We start from the raw sequence: 18579 nt of genomic DNA on the forward strand, positions 1-18579 counted from the left end.
TCATGACACTGCTTCGCATAATCTATTGCATCTTTGAACATGGTAGACCAATAATACCCCATTCGATATATTCAATGGAATAAATTTTAGCCAACTTGATGTGCCCCACATTCTTTAGAGTGTGCTTCTCGCAATGTCTGGCTTGCTTCTTGTTTGTTTAAGTAACGTAGCAGCATTCCATTGTGAGATTTTCTATACAGCACTTCCCTGCATATGATGAATCTGCTTGACCCTCGCTTTATTTGCTGTCTCTGCGCTGGATCTTCTGGCAGGATATCATATTTGAGATAATCTATGAAAGGCTGACACTAATCTTCTATCATTACCTCTAAACATGATATAGGAAGTGTCTCAACAATTTCATCGACGACCTCTGAAGATGGCAAAAATCTTCTTTCTTCTATAGTTATTCAGAGAGGGCTTTGATTTGGGCAGGACAGAGCCGTTGTCATGCTGGCCAAAGCATCTGCACTTGCATTTTCATACCGCGGTACGTGCTTGATTTCAACATGACAGAACTGCTCTAGCAACTGCTGTGCTTTTTGGCAGTATGGTAAAAGCTCTTGCTTTCTTATCTCAAACTTAGTCGTCAATTGATTTATGATTAATTTTAGAATCCTCGAAGATATGCAGCATTTTTATCTTCATTTCTTGAGCCATCTCCATTCCGATGATGAGGGCTCTGTATTCGACTTCATTATTTGTGCATGTAGTTCCCAATGTGAATGAGTAAGGTAACAAGTCACCTTGAGGAGTAATGAATATCACTTCTACTCCTAATGCTCGAGGAGCGCCATCAAAATACATCTGCCATGGGCTTTGCGACTCGGCCAACATAACCTGTTCATTGGGAAAATCATCACTGATGGTCTCACGCTCTGCCACGAGGTGTGCTACAAGGAAATCCGCCACTGCTTGCCCTTTTACTGCTTTTGCCAGCTCATACGTAATAGCATATTCTGAAAGTAACAACATCCATTTGGCCAATCTCCTAAACAACATCGGTCTTGTCATCAAAAACTTTATCAGATCTGCTCTTAAGATTAAAATTATGTCATGGGAGAGGCAATAATGTCTTAATTTTTGTACCGCGAATATTAGCACCAGACATTCTTTCTCGAATAGAGAGTAATTGCATTCTGCACCCATCAGAGATCTGCTTAAATAATAAAGAGCGGTCTCTTTCCTAGATTCATTCACCTGTACCAATAAAGCTCCTAAAGAATTCTCGGCTGCAGATATATACAAAATAAGCGGCTTCCCTTTTATTGGGGATATCAATACCGGCGGTTGTTTCAGCAATTCCTTTATTGAGTCAAACACATTCTGACAGGCTTGATCCCATACAAACTCTGTAGCTTTCTTCATCAAATGGGAAAATGGCTGACATCTCCCTACCAAATTTGAATTAAAATGGCAAATGTACGCCAGCTTTCCTTGCAAACTTTTCAATTCTTTTAATGTCTTTGGTGGCGGCATATTTTGAATGGCCCTAACTTTCTCTGGATCGATCTCAATGCCCCTATGTAGGACAACAAAACTAAGAAATTTACCTGAAGACACTCCAAATGCACATTTAGTTGGATTCATCTTTAGTTGTTTCCTTCTGAGTCGACGGAAAACCGATGTCAAGTGTTCGCGATGCTCCTGATGATTTCCTGACCTGACTACCAAGTGATCGACATAACACTCAACATGCTTGTGCATCATGTCTTGGAAGATATTCTGCATTGCCCTCTGATATGTCGCTCTGACATTTTTGAGACCAAATGACATGACTTTATAATAATAATAAATCCCCAGCGAAGTTCTAAACGTTGTTGCTTCTTCATCTTCAGGTGTCATTCTAATCTGATTATACCCTGCATAGCCATCCATGAAGGACAGGATAGCATACTGAGTCATACTGTCAATCAGTAATTTAGTTATCAGGAAGGAAAATCATCTTTCGGACAGGTTTCGTTCAGATCTCTAAAGTCAACGCACACCCTGACTTGTCCATTTATCTTCTTCACGGGGACAGTGTTCGATATCCACTTGAGATATTTAACCTCCCTGATAAACCTAACTTTTATCAACTTATTCACTTCTTCTTCTATCAGGGGAACCAAGTCTGGATGAAATCGTCTTTGCACTTGTTTAACCGGCCTTTTCTCTTTAGAAATATTTAATTGGTGCATTGCTACGAAAGGCTTCAAACCCAGCATCTCTGCATATGTCCAAGCGAAGACGTCTTTATTTTCTTTGAGAAGTTGAACGTATTTCTCAGACTCTTATTCAGAAAGACTGGTACTAACGAATGTGTTCCTCAGATCTTCCTCAATACTCAGGTTTATCTCTCACAAACTGTCTATCGTTGGCTGCCCCCTGTCTTCCATCTGCTTTGGAGCCATTTCAGGATGCTTGACTGTTTTAGGATCTTCTTCTGATAACTGCTCGGTTGTGAACATATTCACCGATGACTCTGCCCCCAATCCTTAAAATTTTCTTCGCTTTTCCTGACCGACCCCAATAGGAATTTGAATTCCTCTCCCGTGATTTAGGCCGGTAGATTCTTCATAATCAAAACCCATGTTTCTCATGATTTTCTTGCTTGCTGGACTATTTTTTAAGATCTTGCGGTGTCACTGTACCGTGGTACAAATTATTCTTGGCCTCTTCCCCTGTCTTTACCTCCGCTTAGGTGTAAAATTCTATTGGTTTCGGGTATTTTGCACTAGCCCTGACTTGAAATCTTCCCGAAACAGCCGAAAATAGCTTACTTCTTTCAACATATGATAACGGTACTGTATAATTGGACTGTAAAATTTTCAACTGTTCAAGTGACAATAAGGTTAGCAGCGTTTGCCCTGGTTGCCTCAAATGTTTACGCACAAAATAGAATGTCTTCTTTATTTTTACAGCTCTGGATGATTCTGCTTTTTCTGTGTCTTCTTTCATCACCTTCACTCGAATGTCCTTTAGGACTTTGCTTTCATCATTCTTTCTTTCTTCATTAGCGAACCCCTTATAATAATTGGCATCTGCAAAGAAGGCCTTAGCTTCTATACAAGGCTTTGCATCAGCCATTATTTTGTACTGTACTCCACCTGTACAGTATTTAAAGCATTGATACAGCGTAGAGGGTACAATGTTATACTGATGTATCCATGGCCTTCCTAAGAGAAGATTGTATGTTGTCACTGCATTTATAATGTGTCACACGACATCAGTAGTCAAATCTCCAATCTCTAAGGTCACTGTAATTTTACCAAGTGCACATTGCCCATCTTGATTAAAGCCCTGTATCATCATTCCACTAGGGCGTAGATCAGAACAACGATAACTCAGTTTACTCAACATCGAGAGTGGTAAGAGGTTCACCGCGGAGCCATTATCTATCACAATCCGTTTAACCTTCTTTCCACGGATATGGCATTCCATCATTAATGGCCTCTTATGCCCTGCATCGCAGATCAAATCATCATTGGAGAAGGAAACGATTGGTAGGCAATTCTCTTACTCATCGTACTCTCTGTGTTCCATCTCTGCTGTCAAGCCCCAAACTCGGAAAACGGGCTTACAAAATTCCCGATCGCCGAATCTAGTGCCAACAGCCTCCGTAGTGCCCAATTATCGGATCCCAGCACTCACGTGCCCGATTTCAATCCTGGGATCCTACAAGGAGGATTTTCAGTATGAATTTTTTTTTGTAATGGAGCATAACCACAAGTATAACCAAGTCATAAAGGCAACATCATCATCACATATCCACTAATATAATCATTTAAGTACAATGCTGAAAGGGAAATACATATATCGAAATCAAAGCTCCAGAGGACAGCTGCATGCTCCAAGCTCAATGCTGTTGCAACCTAACGTCACCTGCACGCATCTATCGTGCATAAGCTTACAAAAGCTTAGAGGGTGGTGAAAGTGTGTGCACAAGATAAGTGACAAGTATACCATAAAGCCCATAAATCATACATCAACGGAATAAGAGGAAATACTGACAAGATCATGAATCATATGATATCAGAGTAAGCAGAAATATACTGGTAAGTCCATGAGTGCTATCAGTCGTACCAAGTCTATGCGATGCAAAACATAATAAGATAATAATAGATGCTAGGGACATAATGCAATATAAAAATCCTGACGAGCCACGAATACCATCAACCTCATCTAGGCCATATAAGTGCAAAAACATAGTAATCCAAAATGTCAAGTACCGTGGATGCAATGTAATATGCAGTGCGAATGAAATGACCATGCTGTAGTGTGAAGTCGGGATGATAGTACATAGTATCGCAGGCTACGGGGTCCACCACAAGGGACTTCTATCCAAACCAGTCCCATACTTAAATTTGGATAGTCCGACTCAATGTGGTAAACTCCTGATCTCAGGTTAGTCACGAGCCCAACCGAAATCCTGGCCATGCGAAGGTACACATAACAAATATTTACGCACCACTAGCCTGAGTGGATAGTGAATGAACGAATGAATGGATATGCAATTCCTGCTCAATAGGTCCACATATCAATACGGTTGCTCTCTAGAGAAATCACCGGGGTCTATTACACTCCACTCCGACTGCCTCCTCCCTAGCTACACAGCCCAGTGAGTGGAAGAGACCTCACTATCTGCCTACCAATATCTGGCCCGGCTCGTCAATAGCGGACCCATTTATGAGCCGGTCATACTCAGCCTAGCTTACAGCCCCCTCACTCGGGCGGATAAGGCCACACCCCCTTCCAACCGACCACGACACAGTGGGAGACACGACCTCATGGTATAGGCACCGGCGCTCATATTCCACTTGGTTTAGACATTGGAGCATCTCTTGGTACCAAGGAGGTTCTGTGATTTTCACCCAAGGACATCCTACGTGCCCATAGTGCTAGAACCAAGCATTTTCGGTGCCCCATCTGGCCATCCAAGATGTGTCTGTGGAGGCCATGGCCCTGATGTCGCTAGGGCGTATAATGATCAAGTCACATATATGTGAGATGCATAAGTCACACTATCCAATCATGCAGCAATCCTACGCATACGGCGCGATAATGCGGGCACTCCATCTCATAAGGAGTCCCGTAAATAGTCTGTCGAATAGCGTATGCTATGATCAAACATTCTTCATATCAGGCATACATATGATGTGTATGGGCATGAATCATGGAGTTATACTAAGCATTTTATATGGTGATGAACTATCCTCACAACGAAGATGGGCCTTGATGGCCTACACACAACAAATATGGGCCTATCAATGGGCCCTAGGGAGAGTTATAATACGGACATTTAACCAACATTATTCTTACAATGTGGACGTTAAACCAACATTGCTCCCAAGGCATGACCTGCCATAAAGGTCAACATATATACCATGGTGGAATCACATTCAATGGACCTTAGGTACATCCCATTGGGCCTCGACCCATGGGCCTCCAATACATCAAATGGGCCTCACAGCATGGGCCTCATGTATATCAAGGTGGGCCTCAACAACGGGCCACAAATGCATCAAGATGGGCCTAAACACATGGGCCTCATGTATATATCAAGGTGGGCCTCAACAACGGGCCACAAATGCATCAAGATGGGCCTACACACATGGGCCTCATGTATATATCAAGGTGGGCCTCAATGGATGGCCATAAATAAATCAAGATGGGCCTCATACATATACCAAGGCGGGCCCCAATAACAGACCTTGAATACATCACAATGGGCCTCAACCCATGGGCCCTAATACATCAAAATGGCCTTACCAAATGGGTCAAAAATACATTACAATGGGCCTTGTCATATGGGCTGGGAATACATCACAATGGGCCTTGCTAAATGGGCCAAAAATACGCAATAGCTGGGCCCTGCACATGGGCCATAAATACATCACATCGGGCCCCAACACATGGGCCAAGTACACCTCATATTGGGCCTCAAACATGGGCATCATATACATCAAGTGGGACGCATTGTATGGGTCTTACCCATCGCAATGGGCCGCATCAATGGGCCTTATACATCACGTCGGGCTGCTTGGATCAAGCACATATGTCACATGGGGTCCACATGGATGGACGGTGTGAATATACAACACATCTCAAGGTGGGCCCTACCCATCCTATGACAAAATAAATGGACAGCTGGGTATAGAACGCATGCATCAAGGGGCCCACCGTCCCACAAAACAGATGGACGGCGTTGCTGCAAAGCACATACATCATGGTCGGCCCGTACAGCACCGTCCAAATGGATGGCGTGTATATAAAATACATATATCAAGGTGGGCCGTAACGACGGGCTTCGCACATGGGACTTACATACCTCATGTGGGCTGTATATATCAAGGTGGGGTCCACTTGAACTATAGATCTAACTCATCCTTTAGCTCATGTCATAAAATGAGCTTTCAAAATGGGTGGACAGATTGGATGCAACACAAGCATCATGGTGGGTCCCATAAGGATAGAGAGGACACATATACCATACATGGGTCCCACAGACCTTGCTGATGTCAACAGCAGTGGGACCCATCGTCCCTATAGAATGGGTGGACGGCGTGTATACAACACATACAGTGTGGTGGGTTCCACCGTCCGCCTGGACGGTGTGAATAAAACACACACACTATTCTAGGTCCACTGTCCATGGCAGTGGACGGTGTGAATAAAACACATACATCATTGTGGGTCCCACGTGTGGCCCACCATAATGTTTATATGCCATCCAATCCGTTGGTAAGGTCACGTAGACCTAGGTGAAGAGGGAAAACAAATTTCACTGTGATCCAAAACTTCTGTCCCCCCAAAAAGGGTTTCAATGGCAGACGATTCAATCCCACTATCTTCTATGATGTGGGCCACCTGAGTGTCAGATAGGGTTGATTTTTGGAGGGGGCCCACTTCAAAAAGGGCCCTACAAGATGCATGGTGTGGATGTTGAACACACATCATGATGGGGCCCACGTATAAGACCCCTGCTGCTTCCAACGCCCAGGACGTTGCTGGGCGTCCTTCCTTGTCAGCAGCGGCAGCAGCCTCTGCTGCTTAAATATTTTATTTTATTATTTTTATTTAAAATATGAATTTTTAAGGTTTTTCATAGGTGGGGTCCGCATCAGGGGAATCCGACCCAGCCATTGGATTCCAGGGCTCAAGACAGACCCATCAAGCCCAATATTGGGCATGTTTTGGTGTACCAAAACATCAGGGTGAGTTTTAACGGTGGAAACCACCATTTGCTATGCTAGGGCCCGACAGAACCTCGGATTGGCTCCATTTTTCAGTTCAACGCCTAAAATGAGATACGAAAGTGGATGAACGGCTTGGATTAAAAATATATATCAAGGTGGGGCCTATATGGACAGCCCTCTCCAAGGCTTGAGAACTAAGCTAATGTTTGTGTTTTTAATTGACGTCCAGCGTCCAGGGACATTGGACGGTCTGGGCAACCCACGTGCATAAGGTGGGCCCTGCTCAGGTGGGCCACCAAATGGAGGATGGTGTGGGTTCATCACATATATAAAGTGGGCCCCACCTTTAAATGGCTTGGCTAAAATATATGCTTCATGGTGGGGTCCATCCGGGTTGACCACAGGGCCATATCATCACACAATAATAAAAGAAAATGAAAGAGAGAGGGAGAGAGAGAAAGAAATGGTGGGACACACGCGTGATGGAGGGACCCCGACATTATGGGCCCTCCCTTGCATGATTTAAAACATACAACAAGTGGGTCCCATTTCATATGGGCCCACCGATCAAAATCAACGGTGGAGATCCTTTCTCCACCGAAATAGAAGGTCTAGATGACCCCTTTTCAAGCTAGAAAATAAACATCATGATGGGGTCCATGGAGAATGGCCCCATCATGGAATGATCATGAGCATCAAGGTGGGCCATCGGCCACACCTAGGGTCCAAAGTGAGATCCATACCATCAATCGGTAGGCCTCACTTGGCCCATCATCAAAGCATGAAAAATCTATCTTAATAAACACCCACTGTTCGATCTTCTTGGTCCTTTAGAAAGCCAGTCTCCTTGTGCTCCACCTTGATGGAGGGTGATGGGAAATGGATGACTAGGATGAAGGTTCTATGGGATGGGAAGGTGGGCCACCAAAATCACTTTTTTTCTCACTTGGGATGGCTTGGACGTCCAACTTTTTCTCTCTTTGGTTGCTTGGAAATTGTGTAGAGAAAGAGAGAGAGAGAGAGAGAGAGAGAGAGAGAGAAAGAGGATGTAAGGAGAGAGTGATGGGTGATAGGGTGATGGATGTGAGGTGAGTGATGGGTGAGGTGAGTGATGGGTTGACTTTGGTGGTTGCTTAACTTGTGAAGAAAGAAAGCATGAGTGCTCTTGTACTTGACATGAGGTGATGGATTGATTGATTGATCGGACATGTTGTAGAGATTCTCTTGGGATTGCAACGCGTGGTGTTTTCTTCGAAATAAACGCCGGCCCACATCTTCCAGCCAGGGTATCGCATCGGTGCATGAGTCGCGGCGTTGGAACTGCGGCGACGGTGCTGCCGCAATGTTACAATTCTCGGATTAAGCCGACTCAATTCTATAGGATACGACTTAGGGTCGTGCGCAAACGTTGATTATAAGTCGCAGGTTGCCGGAATTCACCGGGAAGGATCGCGAGAGTCGACGGAACAGTACGGACTAGGATACGGGTCTTACATCTGCTAGTAAGGTTTCTCTGATATCATGATTGGACAATGCTTAAACTAAGCTCTGCCGAAATTCCTCTGATAACTTAAGCGCATCATAGATGCTTAATCGAGCCAGTATGCCCTTTAAATGATTTACTACATCATAGGTCACTTTTGTTGTCTCATTCTTCTTTTCCTTCTCATCATCACCGCTCTGCCTTTCTATGACTTCTTTTCTTATAATCCTTACTTTTTGCTTCATAGGGCTTGTTATCTTCTTTCCCAATCGTAACGTAATCACCGCTACCTTCTTTGTCGTCTTACAGTCCTCTTTCTCTTTCATTTCTTAGGCCTTTTCTTGGGTCGTGAGCATATTTACTGTCACCATTGTACCCCTCTTTTTCTTTGACAATCACTATTTCACCCTGTCTATCATTCGTTGTATTATACATTTCAACGTATAACAATTCTCCATCAGATGTCCCACTAGGCGATGATGGCAACAAAAATATCTCTCTCTAGTTCTTGTCATATCTTCAGGGCATTTGGGTTCTGGTAATTCTATGGTACCGGCCTTCAGTAATTGGTTCATCATAGGAACAACATCTTCCCTATCGAACGGGAACCCTTCATGAGAATTGAGCATTTTAGGCCTTTTTCCATTGTATCTATTTCTTGATTGATTCAATTCTTCTTTCCATTCTGGCCTTTTATCTCTTGAGTCTCTTGCATCTTTACTTCTCTTTTCGCAATCAACGGTATTTGTAGCCATCCTGCTGGGTGCCCTCCTAGGTGTCTCAAAGTGAAACACTGGCATCTTTCGAGTCATCAACTCTAAAGCAAGACCCTTAGTGGCTAGGTTACGGAAAGTTCTGATATCAGCACTGGTGAGTCCAAACGTGATTCCCATTTCCATGGAGTTCAGACACATCTTGACCTGTTTCTTTTCTTCCGGCAGCTACCTACACGAAGCTCCCAACATCTTCCTTCTATCTATAAACTTTTCTACTGGTTCTTCCTCTTCTGCCACACGAAAGCCAATTTTGTAATACTAACATCATGCTCTGAAGAGAAGAAGCTCAACATGAAGGCAGCATGCATTTGTTCCCAGGTACATATCGACCCCGGGTTAGGCTTGAATACCATAGGAATGCTTTGTTTATCAGGGATGATCCGAATAATCGTAAACAATACTGCGGTATTGTAGAAAAATTCCCCATGCTAGTAATGAAGTGCATTAGGTGTTCCTTCGGTGATCCTTCTTCATTAAACTTCTGAAAATCTGGATGTTTAAAGTTGGCTAGAAACGGGATGTCTTCTACCTCTCTTGGATATAGCGTTCGGCATCTGAAATGGCCAGTATTCTCACGCTCTCTCTCTACTCTGACAGCTTCTTTTATGACTTGTATCACCTCATCTTATGTCATGGTTCTTGCTGTTGGGATAGACCCCAGCAATCCTGCCCCATGTGGTTGAAAGCCTTTGGGTTGGTTTTCTTGTCCATTCATTGCTACCTGGGCTACATTGTACATGAGAGTCGCTAAGGCTTCTCTAAGATTTCTGCACTCTTCCATTAGTGCCCTTTATGCTTCTGCCATCTCGTTCATGCCATCCTCCGTAGTTGGCATATTCTCCTGATTTGTCCCGGCCATATGTACTACAACTTCTCCATTGTTTGACGAAGCTGTGGTGGGAGTGGGACGGGAATATGTCGACGTAATAGGACTTACGAAGAGAGGGGAGGATAGAGTTTCATTCGACTTCTCTATGCTTCCATTGCCATTGATCAATTGGGGCAATACAGACATTGGTGAACTTGCTAATAATGCCTTACCTTTTTGCTCTTTCGTCCATCTAACCCTTGGGGTGACCAAAGTCGGGAAGTTGCGCGACATTAACTGTGGAACTATTTGCCCGGGATATATTGCAGGAGGGGCTAGTTCAGGATTCCTCCTAGCCGCATTACGCGTTATCGGCCCTCTAACTCTTGGCGAAGGCGGATTCATTCTGTGGCTTCTTGTATTCAATGCTCTCATCTACGAGACATCACAACAGTCCAGCCCTTATCTTCCTCCAGCGATTAAGGTGAAGCAGATACAACCCTAGCTGTTGCTCGAGTCAAGTTTTTTTTGCTTATAGGAAGTCGAGTCATGTATTCCGAGGGTTGGTTCGGTGCGTATTCTATCATGAATCCGGTTGGAGTGAAACGGAAGCTCACTTTCCTTGTAAAAATTGTCATTAGTTGTAATTTGTAGTTGGATTCAAAAACCTTTAAATTCAAAGTATAGTTGTAGTTAATACTTGAAGAATCGAATAATCTATCTTAGAGATGAAGGGGGGGATGTTCTCATTAAGAGTCGCCATTTTGGCATCGAAAGACGCCAAATTACAATGAAAGTTTTGTATTACTCTCAATGTTAGTATCAAAATAACGATAATAGGCCCTAGCAGAGTCGCCATTTTATTTCGAATAAGAAACAAATGCATTCGATTTGGGAAAATTATCTTATTCGAACGTAACGAAGAGAATAGATATAGAACAATCATCATATTATAACTACTGCATTCATTTACATCCCTCTAATATCCCTTGATTCTAAGATAAATCATTTGAAATACATAAATTGAAATTAATAAAGTTTAAATGTCGAATCTTAAATCCAGAAGCAGTTCGACAGCCGCTTCAGTCATCTCCTTATGAGGAATGTAGTGTTGATTAACTTTTCCCCTTTTGAGCTTGTCCTTTATGTAAAGGAGAGCTTGGAGCAATGCAGGTCGAACTGGATGATTTCAGCAGCATCTTGACCCCTTTTATGACTGGCCACATAGTGACCTGGTTGCGCGACCCGCGCAACTGATCCGCTGGTTGTGTGGCCCGCGCAACCATTCTCTTACTTCCTTCTCACCTTTAGTCTTCCTTCAAAACTCTTCTCCTCTTCCAAAATTCTTCTTCTGTCCAAAACGAGAGGGGGAGTGGGGTATTTATAGGCCTCCACACGTGTCAACCCTCGATCTTTGTGACATGGGGCCCACTTTGCATCAGATCTGACCGTTCATCTCAATTACTGTTTGCTCTTGATTGCGCCACCCACGCAATGGTTAAATTGGTTGCGCGACCCGCGCAACGATGAAATCATTTGCATGATCTGCGCAATGGATTAATTTATTCATGCAGCGTAACTACCATATTGCATGATCTGCATAACTACAACTGATTGCACGACCCGTGCAACTGCAAAACACTCATTTCTTCACTCCATATTCTGATCTTTAATCTTCCTTCTTCCTTTTTTATGCTCCAACACAAGGAGTTACAAGATAAGAGATTGAATTTAAAATTGTTAGAGTTTGATCAACTGAATAAGACTATTGCTTAAGTTCTTTCATTTAATCGATTGAGAGGAAGTTTGAATATCATGTTAATCTAAGTCACAAACCACATTCAAATTGCTTTCTATGAATTGTACTAGAATTTCTCATTGTTAATATGTGTATCATTGATAGATACTGAGAATTAAGTCTGAAGAATTTTATCCACCTTAAAAAGATGAAAAGAACCAGTTAAAAAATAGAGAGATTGATAAAAAGGTCATGTATGATGAAAAGACTGGAAATGAGTGAAAAGTCTAAAAAAGTGAATAAATAAAAGGGACCGTCCATATAAAATCTAAAACTAGAAAAAAAAGAAAAATGTAATAAGTTCAAAATCAGTACTTGATTATTCAATAAAACTTGAGGTGATGAGCGTGGCTAACATTATGAAATAGTAGTATGATATGGAAAGTAAATAGAATTCACAAAGCACATTGGAAATTTTTGATATATGAACTTATGCTCTAAAATGATTGATAAAGAAACTTTTTGATTGATTGCTCGTATGATTTGGCTCTAGGTTTTCAAAATTGCACTCTCGCTTCTTTAGACCGTACTCATTCATACTTGATTGCACAAAAGATTATTTTCTAAAAGTGATTTGAACATTGAACATTGAAAATCACTTCACGCATGTTTTGGTCGGGACTAGCAAAATGCTGGTTGGGAGATGTGTCGAGTGTGAAATATTACATATTTTCCCTTATATATGCCTTGGTTTTATAAACATGATAGTGCTTAATCGATTTAATTATGCATGTTTTCATGTGCAAGGTGATTTCAAGAGTTAAAGGTGAAATTGAAGCCAAAAGGAAGATTTGTACTCAAAAGATTACTAAATGAAGATTTGGAGATTTAGAAGTCATTAATGAATAATTCACATGCCAAAGATCTAAAGAAACCAAGTTAGGAATGAAGATAATCGAAGATTTTAAAAAGCATATTCGTGAAAAATATATATTCTGAAACTCTGAGTCTAAAAAAGGAAAGTTCTAAAAATCTATTTGGAAAACTACGCAGAGTGCATAAATTTGAGGTGATTTCTAGATTTTTCCAACTCGGTGTAAAAGTTGGAGTTCCACAACTATAAATAGGACTCCCTAGGATGCTCCAAAACATCTTTTAGGGTTTGGAAATGTTTCAATGAGCATAGCACAAGGGTGAAACAGCCGCCAAAGAGTTTTTCTTCTTCCCCAGTTTATTTTTCATGCTTTGTTTAAGAGATTTGGTTTCAATCATGTCTATGGTTGGCTAAACCTCTTAGCTAGGGCTAAGAGGTGAAGCTTATAGCGTGTTTGGACGATGATCTTACTTTGATTCTTGTTCTTATTGAACCTCATTGATTTATAGTTTGATATTAAAAGAATATTTTTAATTTTCTATGATTTATTGTGACTCAAATTACAATAGATGTTGTGATAGCTTTGGATATCTTCTTTTTTGTTTTGAGATTGTGAGATTGGTAAATCCTGTTGTTCACCATCATCTCTTGGGTATGGTAGGGTGATGGAATCCCTTCCAATCATCACAATTCTCCTTCATTGATAATTAGGTCAATAAAAAGTTCAGATTTGATATAAATTACTTTATCTTCCAATTGGATAGGATAGGACTCCAATTCCAATTGTGTTCCTTGAATCAAGTAAGGTAGCATCTTGATAGCTACAAGTTGATCCTTGGCACCCTAGTTCCTACTTTTAAATTCATAAGTTTTAATCAACATTTTTCACCATTACTCTTAATTATTCAGATTTTAATTTAGATCTTTTTATAGTTATAGTTCTAGTTATTTTCATAATACGTACAAGTTTAGTCCTTATGGATTCGACCTCGGTCTTACTAAGTTATTACTACATCGTGACCCTGAACTTGAGGTTGTGAATAGTTTCCTCGCACAAGCCCTCCAGATTAAGCTTGTGACACCTTCCCCTATCATCCTCGAGGCAGCGCTCATATCTAAGGCTATAGTATACCTCCTCCTTGGAGGCCATGTACTCCTCCACCATTGCTGCCCGAAATGATAGGATGGAGGCCTTGACTTCGGCTAGCTTGGTCACAACTTTCACCAACCTGGTCGATAGCTCGGCTAGCTCGACCTTCGACCTTGCAGCCTTGGCTTCTGCCTCAGCCTGCTCTGCCTCAGACTTGGAAAGGCACAACCTTAGCCCCTCTGCTTCAGCCCAAGAAGCGACCTCCTTCCATTAAGCTTCGTCCAACTAGATCTTCAGAGCATTTTGCTCCTCCCCAAATGTCTATAACGCCCATTAGAGGGTCTCAACCTCAGTAGCTTTGCTGGCCTAGAGCTCCACCTTCACTTTCTGGCATGCCTCTCCCACTCATCGGAACGATTGGCAAGTAGCTAGAAGGGCAAGGATGGCCTGAAATATGTTAGTGCACACATTTGCACATATGTTTATCAATCACATGACTAGTTGTGTCAAGTAGTCAGATGAGTCCATGTCAAATGAAGACCGACAATGCAACTGGAGCAGAAGCCTAAGCTACAAAGTCAGAATACGAAGAAACTGCTATGATCTGGATCTTGCCTATAAAGGATCCTAACCCAAATAGGAAAACCCACTTAGATCATCTATTTAAGTCATTCTAAGTTCATATTTTCTAACTTTCTAGATATGTCTTTAGGAAGTTCCAAGTTGTTGAATGATTTAAAGGATAAGATAATAAAACAAGAAAATCTATCCAAATTCGGCAGGAGTAGCTGTCACCGAATAGCACCTTCGGTAGCACTGAAGATACCTTTGGTATTACTGAAGGTACCCAAAGCAGTCTAGAAGGTTTCAAAGATAATTCAGTACCACCGACTCCTACCAAAGAACAATTTTTGGTACTACTGAAAGTGTCAAAAATCATCTAGCAACTTCAGGATTTAATTCGGTAGCACTGAGTGATATTTCAGTACTACCGAAGGTTCACTCAGTAGCACTGGTAACTAGTCGTTATAGATCCATTGGGGTCTTTTCTTTATAAATATAAGATCCAAAACTTTATGGAAAGTGTGGATTTAGGCATTTCAAAGTCCTTAGGGTGTCTTAAGCTTTAATCACTCATCCTAGAGTCTATCCACATAAGATTCATGTTCTTTTCATTATAATCCATCATCTCAATAAGCATTTAAAGCTCACTTTAATGAAGAACATGATATAAGCCTTCACTAGAGTATTGAGACCAAACCTATAAGTATATCCTCAATCTCAACTATACTCTAGTGCATCCATCAGTTGAATCTCTTAGGAAATCCATTCATAACTTTTGTTACAAATACAACCAACTCTCATTACCTTGGTTACCTTAATAGGAACGTCATATGCAAGGTTCTTGATCGTGAAGCTGAAACAACAAGTAAACTATAGCATAGCAATCGGGGGAGAATCAGGGAGCTGATTCAAGCACGAAAGAGAGAAGATCATGCAACCCAAGACACCTCACAAGTTCAAGGATGGCCAGGAACTTCACCGAGCTCAAGAGCTTGAAGTACCAACGATTCTAGAATCTGGTACTTCGCCTAGATTTGAGTTAGATCAACGCTTCACAACCATGACCCAAAAGTGTCAATGTCTAATGGTTGTTCCACAACAGGTTGAGTTGTTGCCATTTCAACTGGGGTAGACTCCACTACATCCTCCCAACCTAATAGCACCAAAGAAGGGGGCTCAAAATGGGTGCCCAATTAAGAGTCCATACTTTTCAATACGGACTCACCGTGAAATGGCCTAAAAATGGATACTCTATCAGACTAATCTGATGACATTATGAGAAGAAAAGGAGTAAAAAGGAGAAGGGAATGGAAGTAGAGAATCAGAGAGAAGAAAAAGAACTTATCAAAGATAGGATTTCTAACTTACCGAAAATCGCTTGCTCCCGTGGTATGGAAGAGCAGCAAGAGCAGAAATTGCAAATGAAGTTGGTTTCAAGCTACCTCCCCCCCCCCCTCCCCCCCTTTTATAGATTCCTATGCTGCGTGCATTAATTGTTCACATTTAAAGTCGCAACCTAAAGAGGCGTTACAGCTCACGCCTTCCTCCTCGTGGCATCTACTTGTTCGCCAACTGACTCGGCTACCAAGGAAGGACCACATGTCTTCACCTTATATATCGAAAGCCAAACAGGTACTTTTATAGCACATGTCTCCTCGTACAACCTATCGCGATCATCAGGGGATTCCCCTCAATTCCCGCAGTTGCCATCTTTCCACCTTCTGCCATAATGACAAGCATTCTCGATCTACTGACCACTTGCGCATGAGCTCCGGCACGAGTGTTAGTCCGTGCTTACTTCCTGAGCTTTCGAAGAGCGCTCAAAAGGTGCGACCTTAGGTCCAACTAACACCCACTATCGTGACCAATGAACAGTTGAATACCGACTTGACCTTGAAGGAGGATAGCAACCACAATCAACAATTATACTCAGTTCGTAGGACCCCCACCAGCTCGACCTTGAGGTCAGACTCAGTCATCTGAAACTAACCATGGACCTCGACTACCAAGCCTTTGAGGTCGGACTCGGTCACTGACCTCGAGCCCTTTGGAGGCCAACCACTCAGAGATGATGTTATTGTTCACAATCCCAAGTGTAGGGTCGCGATGTAGTAATAATCTTAGTAAGACTGAGGTTGAATCCACATGGACTGAACTTGTACGTTTCTTCTGAATTTAACTTGAACTAGAACTAGATGAAGAACTAAAGCTAAATCTAAATAATTGAAAGAGTTATTGTGATTAAAGTGATTAAAACTAACAAATTTAAAGGTGGTAACTAGGGTTTCCAAGGATCCACTTGTAGAGATCAAGGAGCCCTCTTACTTGATTTAAGTCACAAGATTGGAAGTGGAGTCCTATCCTATCCAATTGGAAGATATATAATTAATATCAATCTGAACTTTCCTTGAACTAATTCTCAATGAAGGAGAATTGTGATAATTGAAAGAGATTCCATCACTGAACGATGCCCTGGGATGATGGCTAACAACAAGATTTACCAATCCCACAATCTCAAAATCAGGAAAAGAAGATACTCAAAGCTATTGCAGATCTATTGTAATTTGAGTCACAATAAACCATTAAGAACTAAAAGTATTCCTTTAAAATCAAACTAGAATCAAAGAAGGTTCAATATAAACATGAATTAAAGTAAAAGAAACATCCCATCATGCTACAAGCTTCACCTCTTAGCCCTAACTAAGAGGTTTAGCCAACCATAGACTTGATTAAATTAAAATCTTTTAAGAAAAGCATAAAAACAACTATGAAAAATGAAGAAAAACTCTTGGTGATGGCTTCTCCACCCTTTTGCTTCACTCCTCAAACCCTAGAAGATGCCTAAGAACATCCTAGGGACTCCTATTTATAGTTTTACAACTCCAACTTTCACACCGAGTTAGAAAATTCAGAAACTGCCTCAAATTTACATAGTCTGTGTGCTGTCTGTGTAACCTTAGACAAGTCAAGGAAAACCTTCGAATGGTCGAGGGTTTCCTTCAAGTGGTTGATGATGATGGGAAATTAGAGGATTTTGTTATTAGAGTTCGAATCGAGGATTCTTCAACTAGTCGAACAAGAGCCTTAAACTGGTCGAAGGATGGCTTAGACTAGTCGAAGCAGGCAGATTTTTAGTGTTCGTTTTCTTCACTTCAAGTCTTCAATTCTCTTCATTCCTCACTTGGTTTTCTTGGATCTTTGCCATGTGCATTCTTCAGTTTTGGCCTCATAAGATCCATCCTTGCTTTAGTGATTCTTGAGCGTTAAATCTATGCTTTAAACATCTTTTTCAATCCAAGCTCTTAAATTCACCTTGCAACACAAACATGATTAAAATAAAACATTAAGCATTATCATGTTCATGAAACCAAGTAAAAAATGGGATATAATATGCAATATTTAACCCTTAACAAAATTCCTAACCAGCATTTTGCTAGTCTCGAGCAAAGTATGTGAAAACTAAATCTCAATGCTTAATGTTAGAAATCTTTTTCAGAAAATATCTTTTATGCACTCAAGGATGGGTAGAAATAAGATACGAAAGTGAGATTTTGAAAACCTAGAGCCCAATCACATAAGAAACCGATCAAATAAGTTCTTTATCTACAAAATTGAAGCATAATTTGTATATCAAGTTTTTTAATGTGCTCAGTGAAACTCAATTTACTTCCCGTACAAATATTATCAATTCATCATGTTAGCTACGCTCATCACATCAAGATCAGCTTGAAACTCAAGTACTGATTCCGAACTTATCCCATTTTCCTTCTTTTTCCAGTTTTTATTTTATATCGACGATTAGTTTTTATTCATTCTTTTTATTTTTACATTCTTTTCCAGATTTTTCATTCTTTTTCATGACCTATCTGTCGATCTCCTGTTTTTTAACTGGTTCTTTTCTTCTTTTAAGGTGGATAAAATTCTCCAGACCTGATTCTCACCATCTATCAATGATTCACATACTAACAATCAGAACTTCTAGTATATCTTACAGAAGACAAATTGAATGTGTTTTGTGATTTAACATGATATTCAAACTTCCTCTTAATCAATTGAGCGCAAGTACTT

This window comes from Magnolia sinica, chromosome 1 (assembly GCF_029962835.1).
Source record: "Magnolia sinica isolate HGM2019 chromosome 1, MsV1, whole genome shotgun sequence".
NCBI classification, from domain to species: Eukaryota; Viridiplantae; Streptophyta; class Magnoliopsida; order Magnoliales; family Magnoliaceae; genus Magnolia; species Magnolia sinica.